The 25,176-nt window shown below is 40.0% G+C and overlaps 1 protein-coding gene across 5 annotated transcripts in view; it reads right to left on the minus strand.

Moving 5' to 3' along the window:
- The window catches only part of LOC140741889 (contactin-4-like), a 2,152,419-nt gene extending 2,134,142 nt beyond the window's left edge, over nucleotides 1–18,277 (minus strand). For 2 of the 5 annotated variants that reach the window (XM_073072410.1, XM_073072411.1), the window contains exon 1: nucleotides 18,031–18,277. The gene's annotated coding sequence lies outside the window, so the exon portion shown is untranslated. Of the gene's footprint in view, nucleotides 1–7,209; nucleotides 7,364–18,004 lie in introns of those variants that run through there. The other 3 variants (XM_073072416.1, XM_073072419.1, XM_073072412.1) reach the window with 3 other exon arrangements.
- Nucleotides 18,278–25,176: the final 6,899 nt, after the last annotated feature.

Here is a 25,176-nt window from a genome sequence, read left to right on the forward strand (position 1 = left end):
AGGCTTTTGGTGTAGTCAAATGTCTCTTCAAGTTTCATGCGCTGAAATAAATATAGCACATTATTTTCCAATTACCTGTTGTCATTGATGACTTTTGAATTAAAGACAAAAACTACTAAATCTCCCTGGAAAGATGTTATATTGAAACAGACATACAAATTTAGATATTAGCAAATCTCAGACGAGATAGTGAAGAGGTCAGATTCCTCTGAGGAAGTTGTAACTAAGTCAAGACTTCCTAAGTGGTTCAAAAGAGTGGCAATTCCAAAGGTGAAGATAAAGACTGGTCAATACCACAAAAAAATTTTATTGAAGGCAGTAGGTGATGATTGCATGTATTGGTCTGTGACTAATTTAGACTTTGATTCCCTTGAACTTTTATTGTCAATGCATTAGGAATACAGGTTGCAACTGTACACTATTCCAATACAAAGACTGAGGTGGCCTGTGTGTTCTTCCAAAGGGGACCTGTTGTTTCTTCGAGATGGAAACAAAATACTTCTTTCTGGTTGATGGTCGCTTGAAGAAGTGGGAAGAGCTTCCATTTCAGTCGTATCCACTAAACTGACTGGGAGGTTCTAGGATCAGGTTTGCAATTCACGGCTTCCCTGAAAAAAAATGGTTTCTGAGAATGATCCTTTATCTCATCAGATTATCACAATTCTTCACTCCAATAACAAATGCCACAATTAAATGACTGCAGACCATCCAACGTCAAATGTGAAGTTTAAACAGTTGGCCCACACAGTGAAGGAAATTATGAAAAGATCATTGATTAACAATAGATTTAAACAATTCATTGCTTGCATCGTTTAATTTCTGGCCTAAATCCCCGCAAATCACCGTAGCATTCCCCAGCTGAGATGTAACTAGGTCAACCATTATGGTTGTAGCTATGTTTAGAAGAAGAAAAAAAAATGTGGATCAATACAGCACAGAGCAAGCCGTTTGGTCCAAGATGTTGTGCTGACCTTTGAGTCTAATCCAAGATCAGTATAAACTTTCCCTTGAATAGGGCACATAAGCATCCATCAGTGCACCTATATTATTGTCTCTTGTCTCCCTAATGTATCACTCTCTACCACTACCCCCAAGCAGTGCATCCTGATTACATACCACTTAGTGCACTGTAACTTGGACTGAGAGGTGGAAAAGAGATTTCAGAGGTGATGACACAGGGGATTCATTTGAGAAAAGTGCCTTTGAAATGGAAATGAAGAGAAGATGCTTTAGCAGTCAGGTCATGGGAAATTGTCAAGACAAACACATGGAGGTACTGGACTCCCAGGCGTTCACTCAGTGGCACTATATTAACTACACCTAAAAATCTGCTTGTTAATGCAAATATCTATTTAGCCAATCATGTGGCATCAACTCAATGCATAAAGGCATGCAGACATAGTGAAGAGATTCAGTTGTTGTTCAGAGCAAACATCAAAATGGGGGAGAAATGGGTTCCAAGTGACTTTGAGAATGGAATGATTATTGGTGCTAGGTCTGAATATCTCAGAAACTACTGATCTCCTGGGATTTTTGCATACCACAGACTGAAGTTTACAGACAACAGGTAGATAAACAGTGATCAGCCATTCTGTAGGTGAAAACACCTTGAAAATCCTACAAAAGGTAGTGGATTTGGCCTAGTATATCACAGGTAAAGCTCTTCTAACCATCAAGCAACATCCATCATCAAAGGTCTTCACCACTCAGGCCAAGCTCTTTTCTCACTGCTGCCATCATGTTAAAGGTACAAGTGCCTCAGGACTCACACTACCAGATTCAAGAACTGTTACTACCCCTCAACCATCAGGCTGTTGAACAAAAGAGGATAATTACACTCATCTATTGAGATGTTCCAACTACCAATGATCTCAATTTAAGGACTCTTTATCTTGTTATTTCGTGTTCTCATTACTTATTGCTATTTATTTATATTTCAATTAGTACAGTTTGTTGTCTTCTATGCTCTTGCTCTTTCTATAGATTTGTTGAGTATGCCCGCAGGAAAATGAATCTCAGGGTTGTAAAAGGTGACATATATGTACTTTGATAAAACATATACTTTGACTTTTTAATGAGAGTGAATAGAGGAGAATAGCTAGATAGGTTCCAGCTGACTGGAAGATGATGGTTGCTCAAATAACCATGCTTTACAACAGTGGTGAACAGAAGAGCATTTCTAAATCTGCAATTTATCAAACCTTGAAGTGTATGTGTTACAGAAGCAAAAGACCACGGGCATATATCCAGTGGCCATTTTATATTTTACGGGAGGTCCTCCAACAAAGTGGCCACTGAGTGTACACAGCGAAGGTGGAGAATAAAGGTTAAAAAAATTCATATCGATCAATATGTGTACACGTATGACACCCATGTGGATGATGATCAAGAACATGAGATACAAGATGAACAGTAATTTGAAACACATAAAAGAGGCAATCATGGAAGCTTAGGCAGAAAACACAGGGCCACAATCTGCAGGAGGATATGATCCAATGGAGCCATAAGCCACTAGGGAGGACATTCCAGAGACAGCAAATGCACCAAGGAGGTTTGTGGATAACTCAACCGATGGATCTCTTCAAATTATATCTGGTTATATATCTAAGTAAACTGATTTTATAACTTCAAGTGTTTCACTGTTTAAAAATTTTATGAGGTTACTTCTTGTTGAATGGAATGCATTCGAGATCTTACACTAAATATGTAGGATCCTTTTATAAACTGCTGGGAATACATAATACATCTCTAGGGCATTGTTGTATTCAAACACAGCTCTTGCTCAGTCTGGCAGTCAATGTTTGTCACAATATCAAACAAAACATGGACATTACTCATCTTTACAAAAATAAAACAAAACAAAATAGGGTTTAAGTACCATTTCAATATTTACTGAAACCGTTTTAAAAAATTATGAACAAGAAAAAAATCTGCAGATGCTGGAAATCCAAGCAACACACATAAAATGCTGAAGGAAGTCAGTAGGCCAGGAAGCATTGATGGAGAAGAGTACAGTCAACATTTCGGCCCAACTGTTGACTCTACTCCTTTCCATAGATACTGCCTGGCCTGCTGAGTTCCTCCAGCATTTTGTGTGTGTTGCTTAAAAAATTATCTTGTTTGCCCTAACTATTAAATCATCAACTGTGACTCCTCCACGATTTACAAACACCTGACTTCTTCACAGCTTATACATACACAGAAGCGTTTGGTAGACTAGCAGAATGGATTTACCAGCTACCTCAGAGCGACATTTTCTGCCATGTGGGATCGTAATTTGTGACCACATTCCTGATTTACAGACTGTTCAGGTTTTGACCAGTTCAAATGAATGTAGCCCTGCCATAAGCTGGGAAGAACAGGAATAAGTTTGGGACATTCACTGAATGTGCATGTCATTAGGTATGGCTGTTTGTTAATGCAAATATCTAATCAGCCAATTATGCGGCAGCAACTCAATGCATAAAAGCATGCAGACATGGTCAAGAGGTTCAGTTGTTGTTCAGACCAAACATCAGAATGGGGAAGAAATGTGATTAAAAGTGAGTTGGCCATTGGTGCCAGGTTTGAGTACCTCAGAACCTGCTGATCTCCTGGGATTTACACACATAACAGTCTCTAGAGATTTCCAGTCTTTTTTATGCCATGGACCCCTACCATTAACCGAGAAGTCAGTGAACCAGAATTCCTGCTCTAGAGGTAATAGAAAATGTTGTGAGGAACAAGCAACATCCAGTAAGAGCCAGCCATGTGGGTGAAATGGATTATTAATGAGAGATATCAAAGCAGCATAGTCAGACAGGTTTAGGCTTACTACAAGGCGACAATAACTCAAATAACCATGTGTTACAACAGTGGTGTGCAGGAGAGCATCTCTGAATGCACAACATGTTGATCCTTGAAGTGGATGGGCTACAGCAGCAGAAGGCCATGAGTAACCATTCAATGACCACTTTATAAGGCTCCTAATAATGTGGTCACTGAGTGTACAACATAGAACAGTACAACAGAAGTTCATGCCCTTTGTCCCATCATGTTTGTGCTGACAATGATGTTGTCTGCAGCTGCAGCTAAGCTATGTATCCCTTCATCCCCTTCTATTCATGTGCCTCTGAAATGTCACTATTGTAGTTCCTTGGAGTCACCATTCCAAGCAGCACAATTGCTTGCAGATCTTCTTGAACCTATTCCCCCATCACCTTAAATTAATATGTTCTAGTATTTCACATTTCCATTTGTGAAAAAGACTGACTATCCACCTTCGCTGTGTCACCTATCTGCCTCCGACGTTCCAGAGGGAACAACTCAAGGTTTTCCAGTTCTTTCTTGTAGCTAAAGCTAACTAATCTAAACAACATCCTACTAAGCCTCTTTTGCTCCATTATTACATCTAGCAATGGAGTTGTTTTAAATTCCCTGACAATATTACTGTTCCTGTTGCATAATGTTCTCAAATTGTACATATATTTCATACTATCTTTCTTCGTATCACCAAAGCATTTTGATATTTTATTTCCAAGTCTGAAGCATTAACTATTCCTTCTTCTCGTATTCTAACAGCCTTGTTAAGTGAATCTGACATTTTCTGTTTATATTTCAATGCCGTTTGGCAATTTGTTTCTTTATAAATCAATAGCAACACAACCACAAAATCTGTCTATTAAATGAATCTATACTCAGTATACTTGTTCATGTCCCATCTATCACAGGCTTGTCACTTCTTTCATTCCAGTCCATATTCACAGTGCATTGCTTCAGGAAGGCTGACAGTATCATTGTGGATGCATGCCGCCCTGGCCATTCCCTTGACCCTCATCTATCTTCTCCACTATTTGGAGACTTCTGAACCAATCACCTCTTTCACACACTCTTTCCAGTCATGCTGCCACATTCTAAGATTCTTAATTCTATCTCTCTTGGTCATTCCATTATTGTTACTTCAACATTTCATATTCAACAACTTCACAGATTGCACAACATATGATTGTGTTGATTTGTAGGTGTATGCTCTTTTCTCTGTGAGCTCAATGTGAGCTTGCATCCTAATTTACATGACAATAAATTCATCTAAATTTGAATTTGAAGCCTATAGCTAATTATGTTTAATTTTCTTTGATAAAAATAACTTGCCCAACAAAGCATCTTTGTTAATAATTTGTTTTATATAAATACTTGTCCCATACTTAGTCTTGTCAAATTTCACTAATTATTAAAAGGAACACATTACAGCTTATTTATCAAAACTATCACCTCTTTCATACCATTCTCATTGCATACTCTGACTCTGGTTACTGCAAAATAACCCAAAAATGGTTTCACTGCTGCACAATTTGCAGCCAATCAATATGCAGCCACACATTCCAAAGTCTGAAGTCTCATTAATTTTAGTTTTCAGCTAGGCCCCATTAGCTTTCTGACCTTCCAACAATATCATCACAATTAAGCCAATTTGATCCTTTTAAATTTAATTACAATTTTCAAAAAGGTTATAATTTAACATCAATGACTTTCTGAAGAATGCCTTAATGTTTTAATGGAGATTTATAAAATAGTTACATCTGAATTTTGCGCAATTTTCCCTTGCCTTCCTTTTCCCATTGGTGTGTTAGACACATTGGCAGAACTTGTTGGTGACATCAGCTCAATAATTTCTTCATATGGTATTGGAACCAATTATAATTACCAGCCTGGTTCAGTTGCAAGTTCTAAATAGTAAGTTATTGTTGTTCCTGAGACTAGAATTTTCTTTTGAAACTATATATATATTTAAAATTTACAAATACAGCTTCAGAATTCTTGAAAGATTATTAAGTGATTAGGATTTCTAAGCTGTAGTGAAAGGAGGTAAAGATAAACCTCAGATGACACCATGAACAGATGACCTTTTGAAGGACAGCAAAGAGATATATCTAAGTCTTTTACATCAAATAAGTTCCTTAAAGCAAACTGAAGGTACCGGTGATAACCTCTCACAGTATTTGCATTTTGCTTCTGAGAAACAGCTATCTTATATGTTAAATAGTTCAGTTATTGGAAACAAATATATTTTGATTCTTGCCTGAAGGCAATCTATCAGCCTAAGTACCATGATCCAACAGAATCCTTCTATTTGTATCTCAGTGTAAACTTTGCACCTGCAAATTCCTCTGCATACTAGATCTGTGCAGTTCTCTCTGGATTATATTTATTTGAATTCTTGTTTGTTTTTTCAATGACATTCCCAAAGTCAGAATATTACTCATCTCCACCAAAGACATGGGACGAGGAGAACTGGTATGGCTCTTACCATGATGACAGACAACTCAGTATTGCTAGTTACACAAAATAAATCTTCTTAAAAAATTAATAGCATTCCTTGAACCACATTCAACAATGTGGTTATTGAAATATTAACATCTCATTTGTTGTCTTAAACAATTTGATTGTGTTTTTGAAGTCCAGTATTGCTAAGAAGTACATTCAGCAATCAACTATTTCTCTCAAGTCACGAATATATCTGTCCTTCATACTTAACATTAATCAGCTCACAATCATGGAAAATACCAGCCAAGGTCAGGAGATCAGAAAACTATTCCCATTACATTTCTCATTACTGCTTCTAAGATAATAGTCAGTAATTCAAATTAGCAACAAGGACACTTTATCACATTAAAGGCAACATTAAGATTGTATTCCTTCTGGTGCTTTCTCCACAGAAACTTCTCACATTAAAGAGTGCTTCGGCACATTGAGAGCAGTTAGTGACATGAAGCAATCCTTCAAGTATACAGCTTAAATAATGAATGTTAACCACCAATGTTACATGAGACGAGTTACACTGACATTCCAAAATGTTGTTGTGTTTCTCTGAATGTTATTCATTCATTGCTTAATTATGGATATTCATTACAAAGGCTGTTGAACTCTGTGCCTTGAAAGTTGACCAATTTTTGGAAATGAGTAGTTAATTTTCTCTTAACCTTCTACTGTCTAAAACAGTCAATGCTGTCTTAATGGATCAAGCAAGAATTTGCAATAATGAAATTCTATTAAGTAAATGCAGTACAGTTGGAACACTTTATTGACTAAGCAAAAAGAAGTATCAGTGTAAACAAATGCCAGATAAAGCCCTTCACTGTATTGTTTCAATTTGATAAACATCAACTCTATTAAGGAGATTAAAACAATCAACAAATTAAATGAAGGCAGTTTATTGCCATGTGGTATTACCTTGACACCTTCTGAAAGCATCCAGTGAACATTGAGTAGGGTACAAGGGCAATGAAAACAAAACCATTGTAAATAAAACTCATTGGCAGGAAAATGCAATAGACTGAATCCAAAGTAAATGCTGGATGTTTCCATGTTCAGTAAGTCACTAAGGGTACACTTTGAACTCATCACTGAATCGCTTTATGGCAGAATGCCTAAACGCACATATTTGATTTTCATCCTCAGCGCCTGGAGAGTAAACTTTCAAAACATAGCACCTGTCCAGAATCAGCCTGATATTCATTCCTTTTACGGAATAAAGGACAAGCAGATAATATACAACTCAAGAGCTCTGCTTGACCAGATGATAAGCTAACAGTTTATATGAAACCTTGTACCCTGTCTGTCAAACAGTACACTGCATCAATTACCAGCTTATTTCTTAAATACACTGACCTCTAACCACGCTGCAGTTGAATAGGTATTGAAGCTAGTGCTGCAACTAAGTGCCTGTCATTAATTACATAGCTTTGACAAGTACACATCAGTACATTGCATGATTGCAAGTTTCCTCACAAACACAATGCCGTCTTCATCCAGCATCCACAATTCCAAGAGTGATTATAAATCAGGATTCCAGTTGCTGTTTCTATTCAAGCTAAAAGATACTGAAACCAGTTGCAACACACTCAGATCTGGCTTGCCAGGACCAAGGAATGCTCAGCATTCAACTCAAATACAGTGTGATACACTTTGAGATGTTAACTTGGACTAGTACATACACACCGTGAATGACAGAGCCCTGGGAATGTTGTTCGAAAGGGAATCCTTACAGAACAAGTACATTGTTTCCCAAAAAGAAATACAGATGAAGAAGGTGGTGAAGATGGTGTACGTCACACCAGCTGTACACAACCTTCCGATCAACCCTCGCTGATAAATGGCACCAACCTGCAATGTGTGTCAGTGCTGTGGCTCAGACTTGCTTGTTATTTAACGTTCATAAGGATGGCTTTGGGGACAGTACAGGGAGAAAGGGGTCAGGAAATGGGTAGGGAAATGGATAAGATGGAGTTAGAGGTCAGGAGTAAATGAAGAGTCCGGGCAGGAGATTAAATCCAGGATGGAATGCTCCACAGTTAAAAGTTACCAATCCTGGAAGTCGTGCTGCAGACGCTGAGGAGACCAGCAATCCCCAGGTGGGAGACTGGTCCTGGGTTGGAGACCCACATGTGCATCGGTTCCAGGTATAGGCGGTAGGCACAAAGGCCAGTAGACCGGTTCAGAGGAGTGTGTGAGTCCGGAAATTGAGGCCTGTGCGAGCACAGAATAAGAGGTCCGAAGGACAAACCCAACAAATTCTAAAGGCCAAGGATAAAGGTCATAGTCTCGAGCTCCTACAGAGGTAGAAGCTTGAAGATCAAAGGTCCAAAGGAGTGATAAGAGCCTGGGTCACCGGGTTTGGAGATTTATGTGATTCGGAATTCAAGGCCTAAAAGTTAAATATGTGATCAGAATACTGGGGTGGAGTCTAAAGTTGGAGGTCTGCTATGAGTCTGAGAATTTGGGATAAGGACTGAAGGCACCTGGCCTGGGGTTGGAGGCCTGCCTGTATGGGAAGGATGGGAAAGAGGCTTGTTTTTCTGTTGTTGTCTTGCTTTGTTTTGATATCGTTGAGGCTTGTGTTGTTCTGCAGAATACTGTGAGCATACTATGTTGGCGTCGAAATGTTAGGTGACACTTGCAGGCTGACCCCAGCACATCCTTGGGTGTGCAGTTTCAATGTACAAAGTGTGCATTTGATGAATAAATATGAGCCTTCATCAAACAAGGCACTCACTACAAGAGTTGGGACATCATTGTACATCTGTATTGGATGTTTGTGAAACTACACCTTCTGGTGCTTCTGTGCTTCTGGTCACCACGATATAGGAAGGATGTGATTCAGCTAGGGTGGGTGCAGAAATATTTCTCATGGATATTGCCAGGACTGGAGGGATTGAGTCACAAGGAGAAAGTAGATAAGTGAGGATTGTTTTCCCTGGAGCAAAGGAGGCTAAGGTGTGATCTTATGGAGGTATATAAAATAATGATGTGTGATATAAGGTGAATGGTCACAGTGATTTTCCCCAGGGTAGGGTGTCTAATATTAAATGACATAGACTGAACATGAGAGAGATAAAGTTTAATGAGGACGCAAGGGGTGAGTTTCTCCACACAGAGGGTAGAGGATATATAGAATAAAATGCCAGAGGAAGTGGAAGAGGCAGGCACTGTACATTTAAAAACATTTGAGCTGGTTCAAGGATAGAAAGGTTTGGAGGGACATGGACCACATGAAATCCAATGTGATTAGCTCAGTGGTTAGCACATCAAGGTCCACACGAGTGATCTGGGCTGAATGGCTCATTTCCGTGCAGTTTAACCCTATAGCTCCAGAACTCCAGAATGAACTTTGACTGTTTTAAACTTATGACTGATTAAACCCACTCAGCCATCAAGTTAGCCAGCATCATTGAAACAGTTTAGATTCTCACCCCTACGACCAAAAGCTGTATTTTTAAAAAAGATAGGAAAATGTTCCATAGTCTCATATATCAAACTGACAATCACCAATTAAAGAGAATGCATTGTAAAATAATCAGAGTCTCTGAAACTTCTACAGAGTGTTTAGTACTAACACTGCATCTGAAATCATGTTAAACGGTGCTTTTGTTCATCAGATTCCAGCTGCAAATTGTGCTCAAATAAGTGTTTTCAAAAACAGGATCTTGCCACTCAAACTCATTTACATAGTAAAATTACAAAACCTTGCATGTGAAGTCAGACCACATTTTTATGACAATTATATTCTCTTTTTACCTTGCATGAAAATATTTCCTGATGCACATGAAGTATAGTAGTCTGTTGTAGCATTATCATGCAAATGATATATGGACCAAATAAAATTTTAATCTTGTCAATCTATCACCTGTCATTACAAGATGATATTAGATAACTGAAATGACAAATTATATTGTAATATTTATTAGTTTTTATTGTTGTCATCAGTTTCAGTTAAAATATTGCATTTTTTTAAAAGTTGCTTTTGGTACCTGAAAGCCAATCTTCATTTTGAAAGCCGTCTTGAAGACTGGCAATCAGCTGGAACTCTGTATTAATTTTTATCTGCTTGGGTGGTTGGTCAGTTTGTGGGAAAAAACCATCAAACTGGACATTAAAGTGGACCATTTGGACCCAATCCTTACTCACCATCCTCCATGCTTACGCAGTTGAACCATCTTTTACCATATAGAAACTCATTTAAGAAATATCTTGAGGAGTACATGAATTGTCAGGACATCATAGTCTATTGTCAAAACACTGATAAATGGGATGTCTATTAATAGGATTAGTATTGATTGGAGTCATGCTTAGAATAGGCCCTGTGGTCCACTGAGTCAATGCCTTCAACAACCCATTACACTAATCCTACATCTGATGGCCTACATGGATATTGTGGGCCAGTAGGTTTATTTTCATGCTGTGTGATTGAAACTGAATAAGCTGACTCCCTGCTCCTGATAGCTAACCTATGAACAGGTTCAGCACAGTGCATGTGCTTTGGGCAGTGTATCCTGACATCCTGTCATCAAAGCGTCCTAACAGCATTTCCAGTTGTCAAAGGCTTTTAACAATTTTTAAATATTTCTGATTGTGAAGGTCATTGTTCATACAGTCGTCTCCCTGAATCATAAGATCAGATGAACAGTATAGCAAGCCCTTGTGTTCAGTGAGTCAAAACAATGACCAAGACTTAACTGCTCCATTGGAAGCACAAACTTTTCCTCATTACCAGATAATATTTTGTGAACCAGTGCAAAATATAAAAAGAGGTTCAATGTCTTGAATACGGTGGAACTTAAAGCAGAATTAACTTTTACATTACCTTAGCACAGGTAAAAAACTATTGCAACACCAGCAAAATTGGCAGAACACAACTCCCCCTTGAATGACTGCCTGAATCATTTCATTTGCATCTCAATATGGATAGCAATGAACTGTGACAGAAAATAAGACAATTTCTATTGTTAAATTACTATTTTGCATGAGCAATTCAAATCCAATTTTTTCCACTTTTAAGTATCTTTATCTTAGCATTATAATAAGACTAGCAATACTAGCTAGGATATTTGATTAAGATACAAATATTGTGGGTGGTGGCTTATTTTCCCAATGACTGGGGATTGACAGAAAGTTTTTTTTCTTTCATGCACTAGATAGGACTGAGCATCCAACAAGGGAGAGTTTAATTGATTTGCTTATTACGCTGCTTGTTGGATTGGTTGGATAAGTGAGGTTACATAACTGACTGGTTGGTTTAAGCCAATGCAATAGTAAAGTGTGACCAAAGGTCACTACTTATGTTGATTAATTAAAAGTGGCAATGAGGTTAGCAAGTGTTTGGATTGATTACATGTATTGTAATAAATATTATACAGGTAACGTGAAATTAATTGGTTGAAAGGTTAATTTTGACCATCTAATACAGTTGCAAACCCTTTCTGGAGTTGGAGAATGCTGAATAAAAGCAGAGACATTTAAAGTAGTGTTGTCAATTTCAACATGATTCTACCTGAGCCACTTCTCCCAGTCAAGGCAGGAAAGGTGAAGGAGAGATTGCATTCCATAAATAAAGGTAGGTCATGATCAACATGCCATCATGAAGCAGCACTCATTTAATTCAGTTAGGCCTTAATTTTTCTCTCTTCTGGTTTTAACTTCAGCTGGCCTAGTTCCTGGACCTCAGGAAACCCACAGTTGAAACCACTGGAGATCACCGTTCAAAATTCAAAGTTCAAAATAAATTTATCATCTAAGTACATACTATATATGTCAACAGAAACAATCCTGAGTTTCTTGCAGGCATACACAGTAAATCCAGGAGATACAAAAGAATTAATGTAAAACTGCACCCAACAGGACCGACAAACAACCAAGTGCACAAGACAACAAACTCTGCAAATTCAAAATAATGAAACTGCTAATAATAATAATAATAATAATTAGTCAACTATAATGAACAGTCAACAAAGATGTCTTAATACATTTAAGCAAACTATCGCTGCTAAAATCGAAGAAAACAACACCAATTGTGGTTGGAAGTGCCCACGGAACACTTCGGAGGAAGCACGGGTATAGATCAGATTACAAGTGTATTTAAGAAAACGGGGTTTAAACTCCCTATACCAACTACCTTGCTGGTGAATGTGCATTCTCTGGTGAATAAAATCGATGATCTCAGAGCCAGGATGCTGAATCAGAGGGACATTAGGACCATGTGTGTCCTTTGTCTCACAGAATCCCAGTTAAACCCTTCCGTACCAGATGCAGCGATCCAGATTAACGGGTTTACTATACACCATTAGGATTGATCTATAGAGTCTCTCAAAAGCAGAGGTGGAGGAGAATGGCTCATGATCAACTTTTCTTGGTGCACAAATATATCAGTACTGTCCCCAATTCTGCTCACCAGACCTGGAATATCTAGTGAGTAAAGTGCTGTCCTTTCTACCCGCCACGGGAGTTGTCTGGGGTCATTTTGGTAGCAGTTTACATTCCACCTAGGTCAATATCAAGTAGGCTTTAGATGACCTGAGTAATGGGATCATCATGCACAAAACAGCGCACCCTAATGCCTTCACCATTGTTTTAACTAGGCCAGTCTGAAAAAAATCACTAAGCAACTGCCATCAACAATCACGTGCAATTGCTAAACCACCATCAAGAATGCCTACCATGCTATTCCACACCCCTCACTTCATGAAGGCCGATCACCTAGCTGTACTTCCACTCCCTGAGTATAGGCAGAGGCTGAAGACTGCAGCACCAGTAGTGAGGACCAAGAGGTATGGACAAGGGAAGCACAAGAGCACCTACAGGACTGCTTTGAATCAGTGAACTGGACTGTATTCAGCAATTTATCTTCACCCTGGATGAGTATGATGCAGTTGCTACCAACTTCATTAAAACCTGTGTGGATGAGTGTGTGCCCACAGAGACTTACTGTACATTCCCAAACTAAAAGGCGTGGCTTGAACCAGGAGGTATGTCGTCTGCTGAAGGTTAATCTGTGGCATTCAAGTCTGACAACCCAGGCCTGTACCAGAAAAACAGGTATGATTTGCGGAGGGCTATTTGAAGGGCGAAGAGACAATTTCGAATGAGGTTGCAGGTGCCATCGAATGCATGGCAACTGTGGCATGGTCTGCAAGACATTACTTCCTACAAAGCGAAACCCAATAGCATGAATGGCAGCGATGTCTCACTACCAGATGAACTCAAAGCCTTTTATGCTTGCTTTGAAAGGGAGAACACAACTACAGCTGTGAAGATCCCTGCTACACCTGATGACCCTGTGATCTCCATCTCAAAGCCAATGTTACACTGTCTTTAAATAGAGTGAACCCTTGCAAGGCAGAAGATCCCAATGGAGTACCTGGTAAGGCTCTGAAAAACTCTGCCAACCAACTAGTGGGAGTATTCAAGGACATTTTCAACCTGCACTGCTATGGGCAGAGGTCAGAGGTTTCCACTTGCTTTAAAAAGGCAACAATTATGCCAGTGCCTAAGAAGAATAATGTGGGCTGCCTTAATGACTATCACATTGACAGTGATGAATTGCTTTGAGAGGCTGGTCATGACTAGACTGAACTCTTGCCTCAGCAAGGACCTGGACCGATTGGAATTTGCCTATCACCACAATAAATCAACGGCAGATGCAATCTCAGTGGCTCTCCACACAGATTTTAGACCACCTGGACAACACAACACCTACATCAGGATGCTGTTCATCAACTATTGCTCAGCATTTAATACCATCATTCCCACAATCCTGATTGAGAAGTTGCAGAACCTGGGCCTCTGTACCTCCCTCTGCAATTAGATCCTCCACTTCCTAACCAGAATATATATATCCTCCTCGCTGATGATCAACACTGGCACACCTCTGGGATGTATATACTCTCTATATACACACGACTGTGTGGCTAGGCATAGCTCAAGTACCATCTATAAATTTGCTGATGATACAACCATTGTTGGTAGGATCTCAGGTGGTGACACAAGAGTGAGATATGCCAACTAGTGGAATGGTGCCACAGCAACTACCTGGCACTCAACGTCAGTAAGACGAATGAGCTGATTGTGGACTTCAGAAAGGGTAAGATGAAGGAACACATACCAATCCTCATAGAGGGATCAGAAGTGGAGACAGTAAGCAGCTTCAAGTTCCTCGGTGTCAAGATCTCTGAGGATCTAATCTGGTCCCAACATATCGAAGTAGTTATAAAGAAGGCAAAAGAGTGGCCATACTATATTCAGAGTTTGAAGAGATTTGGCATGTCAACAAATACACTCATAAAATTCTATAGTTATACCATGGAGAGCATTCTGACAGGCTGCATCACTGTCTGGTATGGAGGGGCAACTGCACAGAACCGAAAGAAGCTGCAGGACATTGTAAATCTAGTCAGCTCCATCTTGGGTACTAGCCTACAAAGTACCCAGGACATCTTTAGGAAGCAGCGTCTCAGAAAGGCAACGACCATTATTAGAGATCTCCAGCACCCAGAGCATGCCCTATTCTCACTGTTACCATCAGGTAGGAGATACAGAAGCATGAAGGCACACACTCAGTGATTCAGGGACAACTTCTACCCCTCTGCCATCCGATTCCTAAATGGATATTGAATCTTTGGACACTACCTCACTTTTTTTAAAATTACAGTATTTCTGTTTTTGCACTTTTTTATATCTATTCAATATACATAATTGACTTACTTGTTTATTTTTTATTATTTTTATTTTATTTATTATTATTACTATTATTTTCTCTGCTAGATTATGTATTGCATTGAACTGCTGCTGCTAAGTTAACAAATTTCATATCACATGCTGGTGATAATAAATCTGAATCTGATTCTGAATCGGATAAATGTTGAGAACATGAGATGAACATTGCATGAAAATGAGTCCATAGGTTATGGGAACAGTTCAATGCTGGGGCGAGTAATGTTGATTGAAGTTATCCCCTCTGATTCAGAAGCCTGATTGTTGAAGACTAACAACTTTTCCCGAACCTGGTGGTTTGGGTCCAAAAGCCCCTGTACCTTCTTCCTGATGGCACATGGAGAAGAGAGAATGGCCTGGATGGTAGGGGTCCTTGATGATGGATGCAGCTTTTCTGCAACAATATTCCTTGTAGAAGTACTCAATGGTGGGGAGGGCTTTACCCATGATAGACTGGAGCGTATCCATTACTTTTTGCAGGATTGTCCATTCAAGGACATTGGTGTTTCCATATCAGGCTATGATGCAACCAGTCAATACACTCTCCACCTCATATCTATAGAAGCTTGTCAAAGTTTTGGATGTTAAGAAGAATCTTTGCAAACTTCTAAGGAAGTAGGAATACTGTTGTGCTTTCTTCAGAATGACATGGATGTGCAGGACCCAGGACAGATCTTCTGAAATGATTACATGCAGAAGTAGCTATTTTTGTAATTATCTTGAAGCCAGGATCATTGCCCACAATAGTTAACTCTTTAACCCTTACTGGGTCTGAAAGCATATTACCAGGTGCTAACCCTCATCCCACAAGCACCAATTTCTTTTTAATGTTCTAAATCCTATTTTTTTTAGATATACTGAGGTACAGGAACACACAAATCTCTTCTATGCTCCTGTTAAAACATGCATTATGTAGTGAAAGTATCGTGAGAGTCAGCTTTAAAATGTTTTAAGTACAATACTTGTAGATAAATTTAGATCTGACATCATAGAAACTATTTACATAAAAGAAATGAAGTAGCTCCCTGAAACTCTCCAACCAGAACAAATACACCCAACTTCCACTTTCTTTTCCTCTTCTATCCATGATTACTCAGTCATCTTCACATTATGTTTGATGATGTTTAAAGAAGAATCACCATTGGTGAGAAATCAATATGTGGTAGCATTGAGATTACATGACTAGACTAGAAGCCATAAGCTTATACCTCCGATCCACACTCATGACTTGGAATCCCACCAGGAGAGTAGTGGGATTTGAACTTCGGATAAATTAAATTTAAAATTGAAGTGATCATAGAACTACTGAATAACTGTGAAAACCAGTTTATTCACCAATACCTTTCAAAAGGAATTGACTGGATGGGCTGAGGACCTGTCTCTGTGCTGTCCTGTCCTATGACTCAAATAAGGCATGAAGTACATGGATACTCGGGGTGAAATATTATTACAAGTTGCTCTTTGATTCCTCCCCCAAAATAACTTCCTAATTGCTGTGGAGTACCTCATCTAGTGGCCACGTTGAAAACTGTCAAAACTGAATTTAAAGGTTATTCTACTCTGAGAAACAGTCTACAGACCGTGAACCCGGCCTTCCGTGAGACACGACCTCAGTAATGTATTTATTGTGCGGTCACGGTTACATCATTAGAGGTTAAGAAAAAGAGGTGGATCTGCAGTGATGATGCCAGTCAGTGGGTGGAGTTTGTATATTTTCCTAGGTAGGACTGGAAGGCAAGTGACAATCATGCCTACCCCAGCGGTGATCACGGAGGAACAAGTCGCGGGTGACACACAGGCACTGCATCCCTGACTACTCCGGGCTTTCAGAAACCAATATGTAGAAGTGGAAAGTGACCCGATAAATAAGTGTATTACTCTGTACGACCTCGTGATAGCTATCAAGCTGTCTCATTGTTTATGGCTAACTAGCTGCAAGACGGAGAAAGAAGAAATACTGACCATGACCGTCCCTGCTTCAGAAAGTAGAACCCCAAGCCTCCATAGACCCTTGAAAAGAACCTCGAATATAAAATCGTCTTATTTCTACACGATGCTCGCCTCAGCACACAAGCACAACAAGCACCCGTCGCTATGCCTCAGGATTTTCAAAGATATGTTACGACACTAAATTGAGCATTACAGAACACAATTAGAATGTGCGCGCGTCTGATTTACAATGTGCGCTCCAGAGGAATGAGAATTGTCATGTTTTCACATCATTTTGTCGCGCCCACAAATGCCACTGCGGCCCCAGGAACTCAAACTTCCAGACTTGTGAACGGTACTTAGAGAGCGCAAAAACAAAAATGACCAAAGAAGGGGGCAATTCTAGTGGCATCATTAAATGCCAACATCTCAGAACAGAAGCTCGTGTCACTTATGAACAGTTACTAAATACCGAGTCAGACACAATGAAACCAGGTCTGACATGTAGAATCGGAATTGGGGCTGTATCTGTTCTAACGCACGGATACATTTAAAGCCAAATACAACCCACCCCTCCGAAAATAAATTCAACATCCATATTCAAGAAGAGAAAGCATATTCTGGGGAGACAAATCTCAAACACGGAGACAAGCAGAGACTGCTTGTTAGGTGAAAGCACGCCAGGACAAAATTGGTCCCTTCACGTCAGCCCATTTCAAAGGCACCGCTTACGAAACTTTATGAACACCAGAGACCACGGAAAATCAGCGCCCCCCACCCCCCTCCACCTAATATATCAAGTCAATGTTCGAGCAGCTCCGCACAGTACTGGCGGTTGAGCTGAGGTTCCGGAGCGGCACAACGCGACCTCCTCCCGGTGAGTGACAGACAGGGTCCCCATTCCAACAGAGACTGGCCAAGTCCTCATACACCCGAACCCCAAGGTTACTTTCTGAGTCGAGTCACGGCCGTCGTTTGAAGAACTAACCCGAAATCGAGATATATAAATAACCGCAACGGATAACGGCAGTGGTTATCAGTGAGCGAGGCGGACCTGGCGCACAGTGCCGAGTGCCTTACCCGCTGGGCTTCAGCTCGCTGCGCTGGGCTGTTTCATGGGCTCACGGCGCTGCGTCCACACAGCACCGCAGGTTGCGCAACGATGCTCCCTCTCAGTACTGAGTGCCCACCTCCACTTTATGGCTTTGGGAAAAAAAACCCTTGTCAAATGGAGCAGCTGGGTCTCGTTACGCCGTGCGTCAGTGGGTACGTCGCTCACCCCCCTCATCTCATCTCACATCAAAGACTGGGTCTCTCTCTCCCTCTCTCTCTCTCTCTCTCTCTCTCTCTCGCTCTCTCTCTCTCTCTCCCTCCCTCTCTCTCTCTCTCTCTCTCTCTCTCTCTCTCTCTCTCTCTCTCTCTCTCTCTCTCTCTCTCTCTCTCTCTCTCTCTCTCTCTCTCTCTCTCTCTCTCTCTCTCTCTCTCTCGCTCTCTCTTTCTCTCCCTCCCTCATGCCCACACAATCCGTCCTTAAACGAGACCGCAGCCTGACCGAGCCGCGCAGCGCCCGAGGGGGGAGCAGGGTCGGAGGACGCGAATTCAGCAGAGGAAGGGATGGCTTGGCACAGGGAAGTGTCTATGAATGAGTGAGTGAGTGAGTAAAAATTGCAGGTGAGTGCAGGGAGAAGCGGGCTTAATCCCCGCTCTCACCTTCGCTCAGAAATTATCTGCAGGGAGAGTATTTCGAATTGACATGTGCGTAAAATAATCCTAACTCCGGCCAGTTTTGGAGAGCGAAATGCTGCCAACATCTCCTGGCGCTTCACCTCACCCAACGAAAAGGCGCTAGCGCCTGCGGCAAGTGACCTTGTTCATAGCGCACTTGGCTGAAGTATCCCAGAACCGAAGTATCCCAGAACCTATTTTCAACACCTTGAAGTTTATTTTTCCCTTCCAAGAACCGAGCTTCTAATTCTCCCAGAGTCCTGTACAAACTCTGGTCGTTGCTGAGTTTTGCAGTTGTCTTCCTGGGGAAGCCACTGATAACCCCTGTTCATTTTAACTTCGCACCTGAGCTTTTTTTAAAATTATACTGCTCGCTTTTTACCCAGTTTCCCTTGGTGAAGATAAACTTTGAAGCCCTTTCCTTTCATTCTAGCAACATTCTCGAGGGCAGGGGCCGTTATTTGTCTAGGAATATCATTATAGCTGCCATTTGTAAGACAGTTGATCTCCAGTTCATCTTGATTCGATTAACTTTCCAGAGGAGATGCAGGTGACAGTGGAGTAAGCGGAATCGGGTGCTGCTGCGCCAAGTCACCAATCCTGATTCATTGAGAATCCAGGATGTAATCCCTCCCGCACTGATCACCTACCAACACCCTAAAAGCACCAGAAATCCTCTCCTTCCCAAGTCTTGAGATTTTCACCAAATGGCATTTAACACTTCAGTCCTCCCATCTGTCTTAATATTGTCCTAATACAGTACAGTGTCAGATTTTGTTTGCTCCCAGGAAACAACTTGAGGCATCAGAGAGTTGATCATCTCGGCTGTTCCTCCTCTACAGTATTTGGAAGAATGGCTGCGGACGCTTAGCCGCCTCATTAGACACATAGCCTTACTGTCTGCTTATCCGGGTGGATGGAAATGTTCCCACGGATCTCCATTGAGTAATTCCTTATGTCCAGTCCAATAATAATAGCCTAACATATTTATTACAGTTAGTTGCCTGGCCAATATCACATTGAGGGCAGTGGCCAAATGAACAGTCTTTACAATGGTGACTGCTTTCCCATACAGCCACATGTACTGCAAAGCCTTTCTGCGGGCGATCCGAGATCGTGAAAGTTGTTGGACAAATTCATGTCGTTAATTTTGCAGAAATTAGATTTGCCGTTCTTTAAGGAACTCACGGGAGGCGCCATTAATCATCGCGGGGTGGGGGGGGTGGGGGGCGCGTGGGAAGGCGTAGACCCGGAAAACACATTGCCTTTTTCTTAACATTTTTAGAAATCTGGTTCAGTATAAAACGAACAAAGATATCGCCGGGAATACAGGCAGAATGTGTGACAAGTGAACTTTCCATCACAATATATTAATCTACAGATCAGTTTAGTATATCTGCAGACATCTGAAACCAGGCAAGCAGATAATGCATTGTGACCTATGAAAAGTCGATACTAGGACGTTATTAGTAAGAAGATGAGTTCAGCAGCGGACCGATCCAGCATCCCACCATAGTTCCCGCTGTCGCTCAAACAGAAACAACAACTGTCCCCCCCCCCTCCCCCCGCCCCAGTCAAAGCTCCTGTGCTGAACCGAAAGTAATCAGTCACATGGCAAAAACATCTCCAGCGATGCAGCGGCACAAATTTCGTTGCTGTATTTTTTTTAATCACCAAAGACTGCTGTAGCAATTAAACGCAACACTGGCTGTCATTATTATTAGCATCCACATTTGCATTCTATTATCACAGTAAAACCTTTATAAATGTCGCTTTGAATAACGCGTGGAAACAAGTATGAAAATAATTTGGAGGGAAAAAGTTTGAAATTAAGCTCTGCTGGACGATGACCGGAGTCCCGCTCGGAGCGAGATAATACACTTTTATCACCCTGAACAGATACCACGTTCTTAATATTAGCAGTACTGCAATGGTGACAGTTTTAAAGAGTACACGAATCATGAAGCCAACCACGTTGTTAGACTCAAAATACGTTGTAATCAACCATCCAATTCATGGCTTTTTATTATATATTTGGAAAGAGGCGGACGTTGAAAGCGAGAGGCAGGTTAATGCCCACTCTTCCGTTTGTCTATTTGCGCACAATCGGCAACAATGCGAACATTTTAATCCTTTCCCGTCTGAAAAGAAATCTCCAACGAGACGTATCTCTTTAAACCAGACTATCTGCTGGTGAACTAAAGCCTGAAATTCATTCCTTCCTTCCGTACGGCTGCGCTGCCATCGTGAGGCCTCATTTTGCACACGACCAATCCTTTTAAACCATGCAGCTGATTTTCTGAGTATCTCTCCCAAATTATTTCAAACGTCTCCAGTTGCTCTGCTCAACCTCTCACTCTTGCCCATTGTCACGTTTCACTGTCTCCCTTCACTTTCTTTCCCGGGGTCCATGCAGATATATGTTCTGACATTTAGTTTGATATTGTCTCAATATTAAACACATCTCAGGGCATATGGCATAAAGCATTTTTTTTACCTGAGTCAGACACCACTTGTTGAAGGAAAAGAACTATGAGTATTTTGGGTCAAAATAGCATCACTCCATGAGACATAACTATATCCGCTCTCAGTCCTGATGCAGGATTTCCATCCTATACTTCAACAATTCCTTTTTACACCAGATGCTGCTCAACCTGCTGAGTTCCTCTGAGAGATGATATGTTGCTCCATTTCCAGCATATGCAGCCTGTTGTGTCTCCATGGAGAACAGAGCTTTGGAAGCAATTGGAATCACTAGGTAAAGACGGAGATATTAGGGGCCAAAAGCTGATGAGCCATTTGAGGTCAAGCTCAGCCAGGAGACAGCCACTGAGACATCGACATTGCACGGTAACAATCCCTTAAACTAACTGAGTGGGGTCCAACCATCAAACACTTAACTTATACTGAGTTTACATGATCCATTTTGGTCCACATCTCCATCAACCATTCTCCCTCACCCCCAGCAATTACACCAATTTAGAAATGGCTTATAAACCTATTCGCAGCTAGTGGAAGGAACATGAGGAACAAAACAAAAAATTTAAATCTAATTACAAAAATAAAAAAAAATGAACTGCCAAGACAGACTGCACATGGAGCAAATAAGTTGCCTTTTCATGACAAAGCACTTCTAAATGTTTTGTGAAATGGAAATTTCTGAATTGTTTAATATTTTTGAATGTTTCTTTAAGATGTGCACAACTGTGAGGTCAGCATGGATCTCAGTATTGATTTATTTCTTGGGATTTAGTTGATTGCATTTTGTTGAGTGATTATTTTTGTTTTTTTATTAAATGGAATAATATGAAGTATAGCCAGTTCCTTTTAACATATGAGGTTTTGTTATTTTGCTTTTAATTTTTACTGAATAGAACATTCAATGTAGCCCACAATAAAGTTGTTGATTGCTTAGCTGCAAGCAAATGGCTTATCAAGTCAACACACATTTTCCTGTGCCCTGCAGGCACTTTGGCCCTATGGGAATGTGCTAGGTATGTGATTAGGTGGACTTGGGGACATTTGTGTCATTTCACAGCAATTATAATATAAAAGCAAAAATAATGCAAAAATGTTACTGTCTTGTTAGATTGTGCTTGAAACAATTGCTCCTATTTAGATCTCATATTAGCCAAGAATTTCCTGGTAGCAGCAAACTCGCCAAACTCTCTATTGTCTACGTATTCCTTTTGTGGATCCTCCGATACGAGCCAAGTAGCAGAAGATGTTTCAATCCTGCAAGGGTTTACAAATATACATTTCCATCCCACAGTGGGGTCAGAACAAGTCCCATCAATATTAATGCTATAAAACCTTTGACAGCCAGCCTTGTCACGACATCTGATTTGTACTATGAGTTTTCTTAAGATCAAAAATATCCCAGTATTCTTATTAATTAATAATACTCTCACTAAATCAAGGAGATTAGAATTTTTAAATGAGTACTTTTATTTAAATTTTAAGGAATTTTTGAAGGAATGAATCTGTGGAATTTATTGCCACAGATAGCTGTGGAGGCCAAGTCAGTGGATATATTTAAAGTGGCGGTTGATAGGTTCCTCATTAAAGGTTATGAAGGGAAGTTAGGTGAATAGAGTTGAGAGGGATACTAAGTCATCCATGATTGAATGGTGGAGCGGACTCAATGAGCTGAATGGCCTATTTCTACTCCTACGTCTTATGGCCTTCATTAAAATATTTCAACAAAATGAATTCAAACACATTTCTGTTCCCTTCAGCTGTTCCTGTCCACTGAAAAGAACAAGCATCACTGCTTACCTGCAAGACGCAATTGTAAGAACCATGCAAGTGAACTCCACTGCGACCACTTCTTGAAGGAGAGAAAATTGTATATACCTGCATGCTTTAGAAGGCCGAAAATAACATTGAAATAACGCAAAAAAACAGAGGTGTAGGTGGATTTGCATAAGCTAGGACATGGCAAACTTTGATGGAATACACAGCTGGGCACATTTGGAAACTACAACCTCTCCAGACAATGAAATATTGAGTTTTTGGCCCTCAAGGTTTAATAGTTATGATTAGCTGTTACTGATTGACATGAGGAAGAGAGAAAAACAATGGCCATGACTCTTGCTAATTGGAAAATTACCACATTGAAAGACATCATTGAGGTTATACATATGTTGGAAAAAATAACATTTAGAACCACTGTCAGTCAGTTGCCCACGAAATAGTCACATCATATCACTGTCAAATTTAACACTCACTGCGTTCAAATTATAAATAGTAAAATAGGACTGTCCATTTATGTAGAGTGTTGTTAGATCTTTTAAGCAATCAGGTAAGTAGTAGAAATAATTGAGGATTACCATTTGCAAAACTGTGCTATTGTTAACTAGTAATTGTAATGTTTGACTGAAAGCTTCTTGTTGAGATATAAGTAAAGAAAAAACTTAACTTATTCCAGAAACTTATATGTTAGGATGTTAGTTCCGTGGTTACATCTCTGCAAACTGTTAGATAGGATGCAGAAACAATTCATGCACATCTTAAATATTAGGAGTTGTTTAGGCAGCAGCCTCCAGTTTAATTTTTTGGTTAGATTCCAGAAGTTTGTGCTCCATTGTTTGGCCCCATAGCTATGCAACATTATTCTAATAGGTTTACCGTTCCCATTTCATATCAAGAATCCAAATAATTCACATACTGTACTGTATATCACCTGCAGCTGTAAGACCTAACTACCCATGGTCAGGAAAGATGTAAAGCTGTGGGCAATACTCAAAACTATAGCAGGAAAATCTTAGATGTGGAGTGAGATTTAAATACGGAAAAATGTCAGCCACAGATTTTTACTTATTTATTAAGAAGCTGAAAATTGAAAGTTCTATACACTCATGTTGCAAAAAGTACCAATGTTGCATGAGTTTTATGGACTGGGGAACAATTAAGACTGCAGTTGAATGAGGGTAGCTGCCTGATTTTCTCCATAGTAACTTTTGCGTAATGCTCTGCATTCAATTCATCACAAAAGTATTATTTAACATCCACATAGAAAAAGATGAAATGTGATTCGTTATTTGTGGTGCGATAAAAACAAAAATTAAATTTTCAGCAGCAATTCTTTATTGGCAAACACATAAAAGTGTTACTTTGCAATGTTCTCTCAGCAGAATTGAATTTTCCCATTCCCTGTGCATGATAATATATCAGTATTCAGAAAAGAAGTCTTAAGTACTATTTATAATAATACGCGATAAATTTTTGGGATGTACAGAATTATATCAAAAAGCTGATCAAAAACAAGCAAATTAGTTTCATTAGACACCCTCATCTGAAATTAGCTTGTGAATACATGTATCATCATAGTTCAGTGAAAGACACAAACTGAAAACTGAAAGTAGTAATGCTTGTTTGCAAGAGATATATACATCAAACAATAGTAAAGAAAACATGGTCTTTTGTTGAGAAATAGGATTGGTTTCATACCTTTTATAAACTTCAAGACCTCTTCACTTTAATCAAATGTGCTAGGGACCAATTATTTTTTTATCCAGAAGAGACATCTTGGATACCCAGAGATACCTTGTAATGGCTTCTCTTCGCATTTCCTGTCCATTACTGTTTAGTCCTTCAAGAATCTTTCATTGAACCCTCTTCTTTGTCATCCACTCCTGTCTCAGCAAAACTACTTAATGTATCTTTTTCTATTTCAATACCAATTTCTTCAACCGATCCAGTACGATTGACAAGCTTCTATATTTGTTTGGCATCCAGTATGGAACAGGCAGGATAATTATGTAATTAACTATCATGCAACCACTGTCTTCTGTTTCCTCTCTGGACACCAGCCCATTCCTCCACTTAGATTAATATCTAAGGCTGTATGGACAGTATGGAGGAAATCGGTTCTGAAATTGCTGTCAAAACCCCAGTGCTCACTATTATTTATGTGTGAATGCTACATTAACTTCAGGCAAGGGTAGATGGGCAATTAAGTACTGAAATCTAAAGGACTGCAGCTCTGTCACTCTGCTT

The sequence above is a fragment of the Hemitrygon akajei genome, chromosome 19 (genome assembly GCF_048418815.1).
Source record: "Hemitrygon akajei chromosome 19, sHemAka1.3, whole genome shotgun sequence".
Classification (NCBI taxonomy): domain Eukaryota; kingdom Metazoa; phylum Chordata; class Chondrichthyes; order Myliobatiformes; family Dasyatidae; genus Hemitrygon; species Hemitrygon akajei.